This window comes from Protopterus annectens, chromosome 7.part0 (genome assembly GCF_019279795.1).
Source record: "Protopterus annectens isolate FY-2018-M chromosome 7.part0, PAN1.0, whole genome shotgun sequence".
In the NCBI taxonomy this organism is placed as follows: Eukaryota; Metazoa; Chordata; order Ceratodontiformes; family Protopteridae; genus Protopterus; species Protopterus annectens.
In genome coordinates, this window is record NC_056739.1 from 291,989,592 (window position 1) to 292,008,039 (window position 18,448).

The 18,448-nt window shown below is 47.4% G+C and overlaps 1 protein-coding gene across 1 annotated transcript in view; it reads right to left on the minus strand.

Annotated features, from left to right (window-relative positions):
- DSTYK (dual serine/threonine and tyrosine protein kinase) overlaps positions 1-18,448 on the minus strand; it is a 1,161,378-nt gene that overhangs the window by 818,062 nt on the left and 324,868 nt on the right. The window lies entirely within an intron of this gene.

Sequence of the window (18,448 nt, forward strand, 5' to 3'; positions counted from 1 at the left end):
AGGATACTAGTTTTGATTTCTTTTCGTTGACTGTGTACCCTAGGCATGTTAGAAGTCTTTTCACAAATGCCAGATGCTGTAGAAGAATGTCCTTGTTCGCTGCTTGAATTAGACAGTCCAGGTAAGGATACATTTGCATTCCTCTGTCTGCAGAATGTAATTTCTGGTGCCAGGCACTTTGTAAAGACCCTGGGCGCAGTAGATAAGCCAAAGGGCAGTGCAGAGAATTGGTAATGCATTGAACCAGCCTTGAATCTGAGGCATCTTCTGTATATTTGTCTGACTGGGACATGCAGGTATGCCTCTTTTAGGTCCAAAGTGACAAGCCAAGCGTTCTTGCCCAGAATGGGGAGAAGCTGCTGCAAAGTCAACATCCTGAATTTTGGAATATCCAGGAATGTGTTCAAAATAGATAGGTCCAGTATTGGCTTCTAGGCCTTGTCCTTTCTGGGCACCAAGAACAGCCCTGAGTAAAATCCTTGTCCCTGCTCTTGCTCTGGTACTTGTTGAATGGCCCCCATATCCATGAGGGATGAGATTTGTTTTTGTGCCTCTGCCCATTGATTTTTTGGCAGATCTGGCCAGCTGTTTGCCTTTGGCAGGGTATGGAAATGGAACTTGTAGCCTTGTGACACGATATTTAGGACCCACTTGTCCTGGGTTATAATGTGCCAATTTTGAGAAAAAAGTGCTAATTTTCCCCCTAATGGTGCTGCCAGGAGATAAATGCTTGGTGTAGGCAGGGGGAAGTCATTGGGACTGTTTCCTGTATGGCTGTGATTGGTCTTCTCCAACTTTGGAGGTAGAAGCCCCCCATTCTGCTTTGGGCGGTATGAACCTTGCGCCTGGGATCTGCCTCTAGGGCGTCTGGATCTGCCCTTTTGCGGTCTTGTCTGACACAGGAAACTACCAATTCTTTGTTGGCCAGTGTCTAACTAAACCTGGGTGGCTGTACTTGTAAAAAATCTTTGACAGTTTGCATGGATTTAACTTTGTCCTCCATTTTCTTTAACACCTCTTCTGCTTTAACACCAAACAAAGTATCATGCTGTAAAGGTGCATCTAATAATTTAGCTTTAACATGATCAGGCAGATTTTGTTCCTTTAACCAAGCATGCCTCCTAATTAAAGAACCTGTGACTGCGGCCCTGCAGGAGGCCTCTAAAGAATCAAAACTACATTGCAAAGTATGCTTTCCAACTTGTTCAGCTGTATGCAATAAAACCTGCATTTACATATTTTCTGCACAGAGTTTAACATTTTCTGTTTAAGCAATGCCATGACATGTTGCTGATATTTGAGCATATGAAACTGACCGTTTAAATCCCTTATAGCCAAGGTAGCAGATGTGTAAACCTTTTTCCCCATCTATCCAGTGCCCTAGAATCTCTGTCAGAGGAGGTAGGGTTTTTTGCAGCTGAAGCCTCAACTCCTTTGGGACCCTGAGAAATAGTTTCTGGGTCTGCAGCAGGGTTTTTAAAAAGGAATTTATGAGAGTCAGGAACCCTGTAATATCTGTCAGGCTTATCAGGAGCTGTTGGTAAGAAGTCAGGGGCAAGACTAGACTCCGAAAACACATCTACAATGTCTAACACAGAAGGAAAGGCTAGTGGCTTGTGTTGAGGTAGTAAAAGGAAATCCCTGAGCCTCTTTTTAGATTCTGAAAAATCTTAGCTCTTCCAGTGGAAATGCCCCCTCATGGTATGCAAGGTTTCACCAAAAGAATAGTCCTCTGGAGGAGAAGCTGAAGGTATAGATTCTTCAGCATCAGAATCCTCATAGGGGGGAAGAATATTCCTGATCAGAAGGGGAACCAGAAGAAATGGAAACCTGATCAGAAGATTCAAGGTCAGTCTCTTGTCTAGGCCTCTTATCAGGAGGGGGATGGGAACCCCTGATCAAGGTAATCAAGTCTTCGGCCATTTTGAGCATCTGTTTTTTGGGCATAGAGGCCTGACCACGTGGCTCTTGAGTTGATTTCTTTGCTTTGGAAGGTGCTTTAGTCTTTGCCTTTGAAGCTGAAGTTGGTTTGATGTAAAAAAATGTTTAGGTATGAATACACCCTCAGAAGCTGGTGCCTGCTCAGTGGCTCTGGACCATCTGAAGCTCCAATACCTTGAGTTTCCAGTGGCACAGCAGACTCCACATGGGAGTCGGTAGCAGCCTGCGACTCTAAAGTAGTGGGCGTCAGGGGCTGCGAAAGCACCTCACGGAGGACCGGCGAACGGCTTCGGAGAAGCTTAGTCTGTTTTGGGCCTCTGTTGTCTCTCTCCTTTTCTTTGCGTTTTTTGTGAACTCCAGTAGTCGGATGGCTGATATTTCTGGATAATTAAACTGGCGTCCAAAATAGTTTAAAGCAAAGTCATACAGACTCTTAACAGTGTGTTGGTTAAATCTAGCACAAAACCGAAACCCAGAAACGTGATCAGGGCCTAGGCAAGGAATACAGTAAGAATGAAAATCCTTATGAGGTATTTGCTTCCCACAAGAAATAAAATTTACTTTTTCTGACATCCGTCTGGAGCAAGAAAAAAGTTTCCCCAACGGGGTACTTGCTTTATTGAAGACTTCGGATCTGAAACTAACAAAAATCTCAGGAGTCAGCCAACCGGCACTTGTGAACTGCTTCTGCTTCAGGCACAGCGCGGCAAAAAAAGACTGAAGAAAATGGCGTTGGCTGCTTCTTTTAAAACCCCTGACGTCAGGGAAGGGGCAACAGCAGCCGGCGCAGGACCCAAGACTTTGGAATTCAGGCCAGCTGAGGGCAACCTGCCAGCAAGATTACCCAAATGTAATGACTGCAACAGTGAAACACAAACATCTAGGACAAACAGTACAAATGGCTGCATGCACTGACTTTTCACTCGTTTATATGCATGTATTTTTGAGGTTGTAAAAGTAGGTAAATGCGTACTGCAATGTTTATCTATTGTGATGCCATAGTCTGAGGTAATATAAGAGTTCAACATATTGGATAATATAATGGAGTTTAGGAAATTAATGTGGTTAGTAAGGTAGAAATGTGGAACATGAGTTTGAGCCACTAGAGTTGACCTGCAGATTTGCGTTTCACTGTTTTCTTATTTACAAGTAGGAATAGAAATATTTTGACAAATAATGTATATATTTTTATGTATAGAAAAAGAAAGATCATGAGTTTGAAATATGCATATATCTTTTTAAAAAAACGAATAAATTTAATAACGCCCGCATGACTTGGTCATTTGCTGAGGGCTTTTTAAACAGGTTTTTAAATTAGAGTTGGTATCTGAAGAAGTCCGGATAATATCTCGACGAAAAGCACTTCATTTTACTGCTTGCAATTTTGAACTTTGAATAGCTTGTTGCACGAGGTAAGTGCAATTTCTCCTCATTAAAATTTATTGTCTCAACTAACTAGAGTGGAGTTGGTTCCTGACGTTCGTTTTTGTGATGTACTACTACTTAAGCAGATCTGTCACAGGACAAGTGGTAAGTGGTGTTATATCACGTAGTGAAGGTTGAGTTAGGATGGGGAGTCTTCTCTCACCTTTCTGTAAATTAAGAAAGTTCAACCACTGTTTTTACAGCAGAATAATGCATTTGGACTGCAAGCAATGTTTGGAACTGTGATGTTTCCCCTTTCTTGGAGGTTGTAAGACTATTGGTATATTTGCACTGCATATTTTAGTTGAGTGTGCAGCTCTAAGCTCCAACCATGAAAAATGGTGGGTACAAAAAGGGGACTACTACCTGCAAAACAAATGCAATCTTTTTGTTTATCATTCTATATGGAAGTGGACTTGAGCTTATTTAATAATAGAGCTGGAAATAATGAGCTGGAAATTAAGTTATGTACTCACCATAACGTTCCATCTAAGTAGGTAAACTTAATTTGTCAGCAACCTATGGGTCTTCGGATCCGAGCCGGCAGTTTCCAATAGCAGAGATTGGAGCTCCAAGCTCCTCCCCCTACCCATAATCCCCTGCCAACCCTACCTGACCTCAGATATAGTTTGCTCACAGCTAGATAAGCATACAAAAATCACCCACAAAACTAGCTACATACCCTTGCCGTAAGGAAGGTAACATCGCGAAGGTCAGGGGGACGGGGGGGGGGGGGTCGGTTGCTGACAAATGAAGTTTACCTTCTCAGTTGGAACGTTATGGTGAGTACATAACTTCTTAATCTGAAGTAGTTAACTTCATTTGTGCATCAACCTATGGGACAGAGTCCCCAGCTACCTAAATCTTATGCGGTCCTCAAGGAAGGATGTTCTGGAGCACTGCAGAGCCAAAGGATGCTCTCCTTCTGGAGACCATATCCAGCTTGTAGTGATTAATGAAGGTATGAGACGAAGCCCATGCTGCTGCTGAGCAGATATCATCCAAGAGTCTAGAACGAAAGGCCGCCGAGGTAGAGACAGACCTGGTAGAGTGGGCATGAACTCCTAGAGGTGCAGGCAGACCAGTACTTTCATATGCCAACAGAATACACTGAGAAATCATCTGGACAGTGCGACTTTGGAGGCAGCCTTTCCTCAGTTAAATTTGGCAAAGAAAATGAACAGCCGATTTGATTGCCTATGACCAGCTGTTCTGTGTAAATAAAAGCACAGTTGTCTGTGCAGGTCCAACAGATGCAACTTATGTTCCCCTTTGTTTTGGTAGTTGGGAAAAAAAAACTGGTAGGTTAATGGACTGATTAATATTCGATTCGGATGCAATTTTTGGAAGAAAGGAGGGATTGGTCCTGAGGTAGACTCTGTCTTTGTGGAAGGACAAATAAGGTGGTTTTGCACAAAGGGCTTGAATTTCGGAAACCCTTCGGGCTGAGGTGATAGCTACAAGAAAGGCAGTTTTCCATAAGAATTTTAGATCTACTGAGGCTGCAGGTTCAAAGGGAGGGGATGTAAGTGCCTGCAGTACCAAAGTTACTGCTCCCCTCACCGGGGGTCCGTGTAAGAAGGTACCCTTCAGAAAGGCCTTGCATAACTTGGAGATAAACGGTCCAAGGTCGCTTCCTACGTGATAGAGAGAGATAGCCGCCAACTGAACCTTGACTGTAGAGGAGCTGGCGCCCTGATCTAAGAGTCCGGATAGGAAATCTAACACCGCAGACAACGGAGCTGTGAAAGTATCTAGATCTCTGTGCTCCGCCCAAATAGAAAAACGTTTCCATTTGCTATCATAGACCTTTCTGGTGGATGGCTTATGCGCTGCCACCAGAATAGCTTTGACCTGGGAACAGATACTGGGAGTCCTAGCTAACCTTGGAACTGGATCAACCAAGACGTGAGCTTGAGGTTTCCCAGATTCGGGGTTGGAAGATCCAATGGGTGGGTTATGAGATCCGGAATGGGATCCAGAATCCAGGGAGGATTCACTAGGTGGGACCAAAGATACGGGAACCAAGCCTGGCGAAACCAGAATGGGGCAATGAGGATTATCTTGTTCTGCAACAGACTGGCTTTCTGAAGAAACTTCAACATTAGTGGAAGAGGAGGATAAGCATAAAAGAGACTGGGGGGCCAAGCATGCACCAGAGCGTCTCGTGGGGATTCCCCGGGTGGGGGAATTAGAGCGAAGTAGTCATAGCATTTCACATTTGAAGGAGAGGCGAAAAGATCGCAATAAGGTTGACCCCAAGTGGAGAATATCTGCTTCGCTACTTTTGGGTTCAGAGACCACTCGTACGGCGAGAGGATGGTGCGACTCAACTTGTCTGCTAGAATGTTGGACCGTCCCCAGAGAATGTGCGTCGCTATGAGAAAGCGGTTGGTGGAAATCGCCCATTCCCACACTCTCATGGCCTCTCGACAAAGGGGATAAGACCTGGTTCCTCCCTGTTTGTTGATGTACCAGACTACTGCCATGTTGTCAGTCTGGATTGCAATCGTTCCTATGGGAAGGCGGCTCTGTAGTGCTTGCAATGCCAAAAGCACCGCCTTCATCTCTAGGACATTTATATGCAGAGGGGTCTCCATGCTGTTCCACATGCCTTGGACTGTCCTGCCCGCACAATGCCCCCCCCCCACCCGAGGCGAGAGGCATCCGTGGTCACCTTGGTTAGGGGAGGGGACATAGAAAAGGGGCACCCCTTCTGGAGGTCCGGGGATTGGAGCCACCATAAGAGGGCCTCTTCGCAAACCCTGCTGAGGGGAATAAGGTGGTACAGAGGGAATTGCAGAAAAGACCACTGAACTTGGAGAGTCCACAGCAGGACTCGTGTTCAGACACGCCATTGGCAATAGGTTGATTGTGGCCGCCATCAAATCCAAAGCCCTCAGGACCAATTCTGCCGGGGGTGCCTGGGGTAGGAGGATGGCCCGCACATGGAGTCTTAAGGTCCGCACTCTGTCTGGAGTTAAGAGGGCTAGACGCCTATTTGTGTCCAACCTTGCTCCGATTAAATCTATGGTATGAGTAGGAGAAAGGGAAGATTTCTCTATGTTGATAGTAATCCCCAGCCGGGCCGCTAGGTAAAGAAAGGAGTTTCTGGCTGCTCAGAGTAGATGCCTTGTAGGGGCTGTCAGGAGCCAGTCGTCTAGGTATGGGAAAACCTGAATGCCCTGCAGTCGCAGGTGGGCCGTTATCACCGACAGAACTTTGGTGAACAACCTGGGGGCTGTGGTGAGACCAAATGGAAGGGCCCTGAACTGGTAATGGCTGGCTCCTAGCCGGAAGCGGAGAAACCTTCTGGATAGTCTGTCCATCAGGATGTGGTAGTACACATCCTTGAGGTCTATAGAGCACCTCCAGTCGTTCTCCCACAGGAGGGGGAGAATGGATTGAAGAGTGACCATCCGGAACTTTTCCTTGGTTATTGACAGGTTCAAGAGGGATAGGTCGAGGATCGGTCTGAAGTCCCCCGTCTTTTTTGGCACCAAGAAGAACCTGGAGTAAAAGCCTGATCCGTACTGGTCTGGGGGGACGTGCTGGATGACTCTTTCTAGCAGCCGCTGGATTTCCGCAGCTGCGGCCTCCCTCTGCGTGGGTGGGATGTTGGGGAGGTGTCTGGGATTGCGAGGGAAATGGGAGAAAGGGATCTGGTAACCCCTGGATATGATGCAAAGCACCCAGCAGTCTGTCGTAATGGACTCCCAAGCTGCTAGGTGCCTCGAGAAGCGCCCCCCCGACTGCCTCCAGAGTGGAGCAGTCGGGTAACCCTTCAGGGCTGTTGCGTGGGCTGGTCAGAGAACGGTTCTCTGGACCCAAAGTTCCTCGGGCCCCCTCTGCCTCTAGGGCGGCGTCCACCCTGTCCTCTGCCGCGGCAGGACTGGGTGTCCGGAGTGAAACGGGGCTGTTGCCACTTCCAGAACCACATCTTCTGTCCCTTTTGGTTCTTGGTAAAGGACCTCTGGGGAGCAGAGAAGCGGACTCAGACGGCAGACGTCTTCCCGTCCTTCTCGCTCTGGACCAAGGTATCACGTACGGTTTTGCCAAAAAGGGCAGAAGCATCGAAAGAGGCATTAGTGAAAGACGCCTTAAAGGGTTCCGCGAAATCAGTGGCGGAGCCAGGCCTGTCGCCTCATAACGATGCCTGCCCCACTAGCTCTAGCAGCCCCTTCCATGGCATGGGACAGTAGCCGCATAGATGTGTTCGAGATAGACCTAAGAGTGGCCATTCGGGAAGAGTACAACTGTTTGTCCTCCGCCGACATGGACTCCGGGGGCGACACGGCGTACTCTTTGATAAGGTCTCACTGCAGTCGTATGACATGTGCCATATAGTTCAGTGACCTCACTGAAAAGGTAGCTGAACTAAAAACCCGCTTCCCTATTTGATCCATCTACCGAGACTCATTGTCTGGAGGATGGACCGAGGGACTCTCCTGGGCTAATTCCCTCTTAATGGCTGCTGCCACCAACATGGCATCTACAGGGGGTTCCCTTACTCCAGTGAGATCTATCGAAGGGTGGACTAAGCATCTTGTCAGGTCTTTTTGGGACTGGCTCCACAGTGTCCGGCTCCTTCTACGCCCTGGTAGTGATCAGATCTACCAGGGGGTCAGCTGGAGGGGACACCCAAGAGGTAGACGGGCCTGCTTCAAATGCCTCCAGGAACACATATTCGTCCAAGGTAGGCTTTGGGGCAGACCACCCCCCCCTAATCCTGAGCATCTCCATGAGGTCTCCAAATGAGACGTCCTCTGGGGGTGATCTTGGGGAACCTTCCCCCTCCTCCAAATCTGTGTCCTCGGTGAAGGACTCAGGGGAGTCCAAGTGCCTCCTCTTCTGCTTGCGAGGAATCTTCTCGGGGGGGGCTGTCCGAGACCTCACCAGCAACGTCATGTTCCAGCGGAATGACCTGGGATGCTGGAACAGGCTGTCCATGGGACTGGCTGACTGAAGTTGGACCCATCTGAAATGGGGTGCAAGGTGGAGCCCGTAGCCAAGGCGGGGGGTCTGGAATCCCTCGACAGAACTCTCTCCACATCGAATGCCGAAGGAGAGACGCTCTCTCTCAGATCCAAGAGCAGACCCTCCCTCGGATCAGACTGGCAGATTGGGACTGGAGCAGACGCGGTCAGATCCAAAGGTCCAGTATGCTCCGACCTGGGCGGAGCCGAAGGCACACCGAGACCCCCGGATCCGAAGCTCAGCTCTCGGCTCAGAGAGTTCAGATCACAAGAAAAGGGACCAGACAGACTCTAGGACATTGTCGGTGCCGAAGTACCCGATACTGTCGGCGCCAACACCACCCCGGCATAGACGCTACCCGGCTCCGAAAACTCAGAACCCGGGAAGCGGGTCAGAGAAGGAGCAATTGGGGCAAAAAAAGGTGTCAAGCTCCCCCCCCCCGGAGGGGGGGGGCAGGAGCACTCCCATCTGCAGCTGGGCCTGGAGGAATCTTATCATCCAGTCCAAGTCTGCATCCATGAGGCTTCGGGTGGATCTGGATAAGGCCACCGAGGCGGGACAGGAGTGCCACCTCGATGACCTCGACGGGGGCCGGGCCTCCTCCTCCTCCGGTCCCAGTGAAAAAGGAGACCGGAGCCAAGGAGTGGAAGGCTCTGAAGTCCTGGAGGGAGAAGACCGCTTAGCCAGCAGTGCCGATGAGGCCTCGGCCCACCACTTGTGGTGTTTCTCCTTCAGCTTCTCTTTCCTGGACTCCCTATCCTCCTGGCCCGAAGTGGGAGGTTTGAGTCCCGGCCAGAGGAAGGGAGGCAGGAGTGGCAGAAGCCACCGTGGGACCAGAGGCCGAAGCAGAGTCCGGGGGCAGCAGTCCTGCCAGAACCAGCTTAGTCCTCCTGTCCTTAATTGCCCTGGGGTTGAACGCCGCACATATGGAGCAACCAGACGACAGGTGTCCAACCCCAAGGCACAACATGCACAGTGTGGCCATCCGCCGGGGATACCTTATGGCCACACTCGGTACACTTAGAAAAAACAGCTTTTGGGGCCTCCGACATAAGCACCAACAAGGGTGGGGAAGGAAAACTATGAAGATTAACAGGTAAAGGGAACTTTGCACAACACACGCACACTGAATTTACAAACAAGAGAAGAGAAAAAAAGGGTAAATTTCTCACAAAAGACGCTAAGCCTGGAACTCAGTGATCGAGCTGCTGGATGAAACCACGGCAAACTAGATCTGAGGTCAGGTAGGGAATTATGGGTAGGGGGAGGAGCTTGGAGCTCGGATCTATGCTATTGGAAACTGCCGGCTCGGATACAATATGGATCCGAAGACCCATAGGTTGATGCACAAATGAAGTCAACTACTTCAGATTCATTGTTGCTGCACACTATAGGTTGGGAATGGCCGTTATCGCTACAAATCCATGATTATCACAGCAGAATGAAAATTGTGATGAATGTCCAAGTACAACAGGAAAGTGGAGCTGTGTCAGCATACTAGATCCAGAGGTTATACTTCAAGATCACTGTTACAGTATGAATCACAACATGGATTTATGCCACAGACAGATGTTTGAGCATTATAGGCCTGACTTCCCAGCTTTCAGACATTTCTACCCTTTGTCATGGACAGCAGTAAGGCAAATGATATAAAGGGAACAGCTGCCTATTCAATCTTTTTTTTTTTAGGTGACTTGGGAAGGTCAACTGAACCCACGAAATAGGCTGGACAGTCTTTCCCACAGAGAAAAAGAATGTTAATATCCACGGGAAATAGTACTTACCGCAAAAATGATGAACTCAAAGCAGTTATGCTACACTGCAACAATGATCTTGTTTCAACGTCTACAGTTATGGTGAGTATGCCTAAAGAAACCATGTTCACCGGAATGACCACTGTTGCAGCACCAATCACAGCACGTGTACTGAGTTTTAATACATTAAAGGAAAGGGCAACACACAGGCCCTGCAAAACTCAAACAAATCCTGACCTGCTCCAGTAAAGGATGCTCATTCTGTATTTTCTGATACTCATAGGTGTTTACTAGGCTAACTACCACAACGGCCTTTTTAAACCTAGCCATGCATCCCAAATCTCTGACTAGTTCGATACCCTTGATAAGTGTAAGCATGGACCTGGGAGATGAACTATTACAGGTTATCTGTTTGCATCAGGAACATAGGTGCCAATCCAGGGATGAATGTCCAGTTTCCCATCCAATTGTCCAAGCTGCACTTGAATTGGATTAGGGAGGAAACTCTGCTTCACATGGATAGGGAGCCTGTTCCACAGACAGTAGTCTCTGGGATACATACCTATCTCTCCAGCAGGTCCCATTTATATCACAGGCAAGGTTCAAGTCTTTAAAACTCAAGATTCTGCCTCTCAAACTCTGCGTGTTTATGATATATTCCTAAAAAGCTGCCATATTAGGAGCTGCCCTTGTGGAATGCTTTCTAACTTGACATCAAGTTTTATCCTGGTGGTCATAACGAAATATGATGGAGGTAGACAATCACTTGCACAGGGATTGCTTAAAAAGATCTTCCTTGTTAGCCTAACAAAAAAATACAAAGCTAGTCAAGTATATCCAAAATCTTTAGTCTCAAGTAAAATCTTACTTCTGTATGAACATCTAACAGGGGCAGATTATTTTTTCTCCTATGTTCCATTGATTTAGGAAAAGAAGAAAGTTAAATACACTGGCCAACAGCCACTTTAACATCACTTCTGACAAATTAGTACTTTGGCCCACAGGCTACCAATGACTACTCTTGTCTTTGCAAAAACAATGAAAGACACATTAGTACATCATGGCTTGCAATCAGACCCTTCATGCTAAGGCCATGGCAATCAGAAAAAGATTTTCTTGGAAAACATCACGCAGCACAGCCTGCAGGTTCAAAGGCAGTAAGGGTCAACTTTACCAAAATGAAGTTAAAACCCCAAGGAGGAGGCACACCTTCAATTGCTGGCCTCAAGCACAGTATCACTTAAATTAGCTGCCAGCGAGCAAACTCTAGACTGTAAACCCGATGTACAGGTTTAGAGTAATCCAGCCAAAAGGCTCTTATGGCATATATTACAGTACTGAGCTCCAAAGGTGAAGTAAGGCGTTTGATAAGGGTGATTTATTCCACAGTCTGACAACACAATACCTGGTCATTTAGAGGTCAGCTTATCAGTAAATGCTGCTAAATCACATATTTCGGCCATGAACTGCAGATTGTCCCCAGCATATATGGTGCTGGGAGACAGACGTCGCGGAATCAGAGTGGAATATATGACCACGGTCAACCATCTGAGGTCCTGAGCTTACCTGACTCGACAATTTGTACTTGTATGCTTTACAAGTACTTGACTAACTGGTTAACTGCAAACAGATTCATCAAGGAATAAAAGTGGTAAAGCTGTGTACCATCAGTGTAGCTATGATACTGAACCACTCTTTACTGAATGCCTTCCAGAGGGAGCACATTAAGGTGCGAGAGGGGCAGAATATTTAGCTTTGTGTACAACTGCAGCAGAGATGGTATAAAGCTGAAGAATTATCAGAAACCACTACCTGGTTTTGCCTGAAATATTCAGATGGGAAACATATCTGGGACTGCATTAGTGATGCTGCAGTAATGTTTTGGTTGGTTAAGCAATATGGAATCCCAATAGCATATGTCATCCTGCTATATGATCATTTAGTGGACAGCCATGTCTGGTAGGAGTAAGATCACTGATGTCTTTCACCTAAGACTCATTTTATACAAGCTACTTTAGGCACCTTTACCAACAAATGGAAGCATGAGAAGGGAGAGTCATCCACATCAGTATCAAAGTCTGACTTTGTGGTGTAATCAACGCCCATTTCAACTGAAATAAACTTACTCTGTCCTCAAGAAAAGTTAAGGATGATGTGGTCAAGTACTGGGTCCAAAAAACAAGCCTTGTAGGATATGGATCCAGTATACTAATAGTACTCAGAAATAAAAATGATGAAATTCTTAAGGCATACACACCAACCAAGAAAGTGGCTCAACACCCAATGACTACTAGCAAAGCCCTGCTTAGTGTTCTGTGGAATCCCCAATCTGATCATGCCAAGCTTAGCAGCAAAACACCTAGTGGCTATAATATACCTTCAACTGAAATTTTCTTTTTTTTAATGAGAAAGTATACAGAAGGCACCATCTACCTGCCATGCCTACAGTGCAGCTGGTCAGTCTCCTGCTGCACAGATGTCTTGGAAAGTATTCAGAATTTTTGTAAATAAAATACTTATCTGGCCATGTTTATTCCTCAAGGAGATGAGCACAGACACTTGCACTGTATCTGTTGGCCAGTCAAACAATGACGTAATTGGACTGATGCTGAGTAAGGAAGCTGTACATTGGTTATAAGCTCCAGCAAACACAACTAGTAGGACTAGATACAGTAAGTTGGGAGAGAAAATCAGAAACAAGTACACCCAAGATAACCAGACCATTTATCCTGCACTGAATTAAACATGTCTGGAGGTTCAATACAGGTTTTGTTAAAAACTGATCATATGATGAAGTGACTGATCTACACCAGATCACTGGTCATGACTTCAGGATGGAAAAAGTGTTATACAGGCCACAAAACATCCAAAATGAAACCAAATCCCTTTATAATAGAAAGGAATTTTGTGACAAAAGCCAACTTAACTCAAGATGAAAAAATCCCCAAGACAAGTCACCTGAGCAATGAAAGCACCTAAAGATGAAACCTGTGAACTTCTGAAGGAATGTACTTTAAATGCTGGCTGGTATTATAAGGAGGTCCCTACAATTTGCTGCTCTACCCAATGCATTTTGAAGACGCTTTAATTGTGATGACTTTCCAGTAGATTGCTAACAAGAAATGACACCAGCTCCACCTCTGGCCCAGTTTAACCCTAAGGTCAACAAGACCACAAGGATCAGTCCAAGGTTTCCATAACAAATGCCAGCTAAGAATTTTGAAGCAAATGCTAATATTGACAATCCAGGAGATCCCACCTAGCTGTTCAGGATTTAGTGAGCGAGTGACCAATGATTATATTCCTCATGGTCAATCAGCCTGGGATAAAAATGTTTCAGCCCACAACAAAATCTACAAAACCAGTAATGGCCATAGGTCCAGGATCCAGAGGTCTCCATTGAGGGCAGCCAGCAAACTCAGTCCTACTATTGCCAGTTTTATACATATACAAATAATCTTATGGATAAGCCAGACTAGACAACTCTGAGGGCAAAGGAGGAAGAAACAAACAGTCCTTATAAAAGCAGGCAGATAAAATGCTCAGCAACTAAGTTTCAGATGGATAGCTAAACCAAGTCAAACTATAATATGAATGAGAAGCCATAAATTAAAAAAAACATTTAAAGAAACAAAAATTCCAAAATGATTAGACTATAAAGGTTATATATATATAAAAAAAAAGATTTAATCTGCATTCTGCACCACAAATGATCCAAGTGTCAAAAATGGATTTGGACTGATGCTGAGGATGACTCTGGGGATGGGCATGACTGACCCTGCTGCCCTGAAGGAGGTTTGGGAAACGCAATAATTCTGCAACCTCTGGAGGAGACCACAAGCCTCACAGTTCAACTCAGGGTAAAATGGGGGCACAAACATGTGCTGATATCCCTATATTAGCCTCTTCCACAATTAGGAAATGTAATCAACCTCTGCAAGTTATGATGGCTGGTGGCTGCATGCTTGCAACTCACCACTGAACTCTTCATGTCCTGGGGCTTACAAGTTATAAGGTAGGCTTCCTAAGGAGTTGGGAGGCCTGCCTGGTGAAGGTTCACATCCATGGTATCTAAAAAGAATGCAATACAGCTGTAAAAAATGAGTACGAAAAAAAAAGGCTTTAAAAGAAAGTGTATGAACCTAAGCTCATTACAGACATACCCACCAACTGTCCCCGATTTTCAGGGACGTCCCTGATTTTGACTCCAACTTTAACTTTGTCCTTTCTAATCCCTCCTAAAACTGGTGACTTTTGCAGAAAATGTGAATTGCACTGAATGGCAATAAGAAGTTATGTACTCACCATAACGTTCCATCTGAGTAGGTGGACTTCATTTGTCTGCAACCTTTGGGATTCGGAACCGACCTCGGATCAGAGCCGGCAATCTTTCACAGCTTAGATCCAAGCTCCTAGCTCCTCCCCTTCACCCATAATCCCCTGCCATCCCTGACTGACCTCAGATCAAGTTTGCCCATAACCAAAAAGGCTGAAAAAGGAAACTAACTACCTTCCTTAAAAGGGCAGAGTAAAGACTTCTGGCCAAAAAACATCCGAAGGTCAGGGGGAAGGAGGGTGGGACGGTTGCAGACAAATGAAGTCCACCTACTCAGATGGAACGTTATGGTGAGTACATAACTTCTTAATCTGAAGTAGTTGACTTCATTTGTCAGCAACCTTTGGGACCGAGTCCCCAGTTACCTGTACCTTGGGCGGCCTTCATGGAAGGATGTTCCGGAGCACTGCAGAGCCAAAGGATGCTCTCCCTCTAGAGATAATATCCAATTTATAATGGTTGATGAAGGTATGAGGTGAAGCCCAAGTGGCTGCTGAGCAAATATCATCCAGGGGTACTCTAGCCCGAAAGGCAGCAGAAGCAGACATGGACAGAGTAGAGTGAGCACGGACTCCTTGAGGTGCGGGCCTGCCAGAACTTTCATAAGCCAAAAGAATGCATTGTGAAATCCACCTCGACAGGGTGACCTTCGACACAGATTTACCCAAATTAAATTTGGCAAAGGAGACGAACAACTGGTCGGATTGTTTATGACCAGCCGTTCTATGAATGTAAAAACGCAGCTGTCTATGAATGCAGTTTGTATTCTCCTTTGTTCTGGTATTCAGGAAAGAAAACTGGCAGACTGATAGATTGGTTAATATTTGCCTCGGAAGCAATCTTAGGAAGGAATGAGGGATTTGTCCTGAGGTAAACCCTATCCTTGTGGAAGGTCAAATAAGGAGGTTTTACACATAGGGCTTGAAGTTCAGAAATCCTCCTAGCTGAAGTAATAGCGATGAGAAAGGTTGTTTTCCATGACAAATGTTTGAGATCAGCTGAAGCTGCATGTTCAAAGGGGGGAGCTGTCAAGGCCTGAAGTACTAAAGTCAAATCCAAGGGAGGCACTACTTCTTTTATTGGAGGTCTGAGTAGGAAGGTGCCCTTCAGAAAGGTCTTACATAACTTCGAGGTGATCAATGGACCCAGTTCATGTCCCACGTGGTAATGAGATAGCTGCTAGTTGAACTTTGACTGTGGAACAGCTAGCCCCCTGATGAAAAAGCCCTGAAAGGAAATCAAAAACAGTGGGCAACAGAGCTGTGAAAGGGTCTAAGTTCTGACGCTCCGCCCAAATAACGAAACGTTTCCATTTACTTTTATAGACTTTCCTAGTAGAGGGCTTGTGTGCTGCTACTGGGATAGCTTTAACTGGGGAGGAGATGCCATGAGTCCTAGCTACGAATGGAACTGGAGCAACCAAACCGTAAGCTTGAGATTGTCCAGGTTCAGGACTGGGAGGCCTAGGGGGTGGGAAATCAGATCCGGAAGGGGATCTAGAATCCAAGGCGGATTCACCAGATGAGACCAGAGGCAAGGGAACCAAGCTTGACTAGGCCAGAATGGTGCAATGAGGATCATTTTGCTCCCCAACCGACTGGCTTTCTGTAGACGTTTCAGCATCAGAGGTAGAGGAGGGAAAGCATGGAGTAGACCAGGAGGCCAAGCATGCACCAGAGCGTCTCTCGGGAATTCCCCAGCAGGGGGAATTAGAGTGAAGTAGCTGCTGCATTTCGTGTTTGAAGGAGAGGTGAAGAGATCACAACAGGGTTGTCCCCATACGGCAAATATCCACTTCGCTACCTGGGGATTGAGAGACCACTCGTAAGGAGACAGTATGGTGCGACTGAGTTTGTCCGCCAGGATATTGGACCGTCCCAGAATGCGCGTTGCAATAAGAAAGCAGTTGGTGGAGATCGCCCATTCCCACACTCATAGCTTCTCGACAGAGTGGGTAGGACCTGGTTCCCCCGTGTTTGTTGATGTACCAGACCACCAACATGTTGTCTGACTGAACTGCAACTGTTCCTGTAGGAAGAAGGCTCTGAAGTGCTTGCAACGACAACAGCACTGCCCTCATCTCTAGAACATTTATATGCAATGAGGTCTCTATCGTTCCACGTGCCTTGGACCGTCCTGCCTGCATAATGCCCCCCCCACCCGAGGCGGGAGGCGTCTGTAGTCACTGTGGCTAGTGGAGGGGCCATGGAGAAAGGGCGTCCCGCTTGGAGGTCCGGTGATTGTAACCACCATGCGAGAGCCCTTCTGCAAGCCTTGCTGAGGGGAATGGGGTGACAGAGGGTATCGACGGAAGGACCATTGGACTTGGAGAGCCCACTGCAAAACCCTCGTTCAGGTGAGCCATGGGGAGCAGGATAATTGTGGCCGCCATGGAGCCCAGTGGCCTCAGGACCAATCCCGCCGGGGGAGCAGACGATAGTAAAATGGCCCGCACATGTAGCCTCAGGGTGTGAAGTCGATCGGTGGTTAAGAAGGCTAGTAAGTTGTTGGTGTCTAATCTGGCCCCGATAAAGTCCATCACCTGAGTCGGGTTGAGAAAGGATTTGTCCATGTTGACTGATCCCCAACCGGGGAGCAAAGTGGAGAAAGTAATTCCTGGCTGAGCAGAGTAGATGCCTTGTTGGGGCGGTCAGGAGCCAGTCGTCTAGGTATGGAAACACCTGCATTCCCTGAAGCCTCAGGTGGGCCGCTATCACTGCTAATAACCTTGGTGAACACCCTGGGGGCTGAGGAGAGACCGAAGGGAAGGACCCTGAACTGATAATGACTGGCTCCTAGCCGGGAGCGGAGAAACCTCCTGGATCGCTTGTCCATCAAAATGTGGTAATACGCATCCTTGAGGTTTATCGAGCATATCCAGTCGCTCTCCCGCAACAGGGGGAGAATGGATTGAAGGATGACCATCCAGAACTTTTCTTAGGTTACTGACAGGTTCAAGAGGGAGAGATCGAGGATTGGCCTTAGGTCCCCAGTCTTTTTTGGCACCAAAAAGAACCTGGAGTAGTAACCCGATCCGAACTGGTCTGGGGGGACGTGTTGGATGGCTCTTTTTCCCCAAGAGCTGCTGAATTTCCGCAGCTGCAGCCTCCCTTTGATCGGGTGGGACGTCAGGGAGGCATTTGGGTTGGTGAGGGGTGTGAGAAGGGAATTTGGTATCCTCTGGATATGATGCGAAGCACCCAGCGGTCTGTCGTGATGGACTCCCAAGCTGCCAGGTGCCTCGAAAAATGTCCCCCGACTGCCTCCAGAGAGGAGCAGTCTGGCAACCCCTCAGGGTCGCTGGGTGGGCCTGTCAGAGAAAGCTTCTCTGGACCCACCATTCCTCGGGCCCCCTCTGCCTCTAGGGTGGCGTCCACCCTGTCTTCTGCCACGGAAGGACTGGGGGTCCGGAGCAGACTGGGATTGTTGCGACTTCTGGAACCACATCTTCTTCTGTCCCTTTTGGTTCTTGGAGAAGGACCTCTGGGAAGCAGAGAAGCGGACTCCGACGGCAGACATCTTCCAGTCCTTTTTGCTCTGGACCAAAGTCTCACAAACGGTCTTGCCAAACAGGGCAGAACCATCGAAAGGGGCATTCGCAAATGACGCCTTGAAGGGTTCCGCAAAATCGCAATGCTGGAGCCAGGCCTGACGCCGCATGACTAGGCCTGTTCCGCTGGCTCTAGTAGCTCCCTCTGTGGCATGGGACAACAGCCGCATAGAGGTGTTAGATATGGTCCTGAGAGTGGCCATCCAAGTGGAGTACAAAAGTTTGTCCTCCACCGACATGGACTCCGGGGACGACGCAGCGTACTCTTTGATAAGGTCCCGCTGCAGTCGAACAACATGTGCCATGTAGTTCAGAGACCTCACCGAAAAGGTCGCTGAACTAAAAGCCTGCTTCCCTAAACAGTCCATCAAATGGGACTCCATGCACGGTGGATGGACCGAGGGGCTCTCCTGAGCTAATTCCCTCTTGGTGGCCGCCGCCAACATAGCATCTACAGGGGGACCC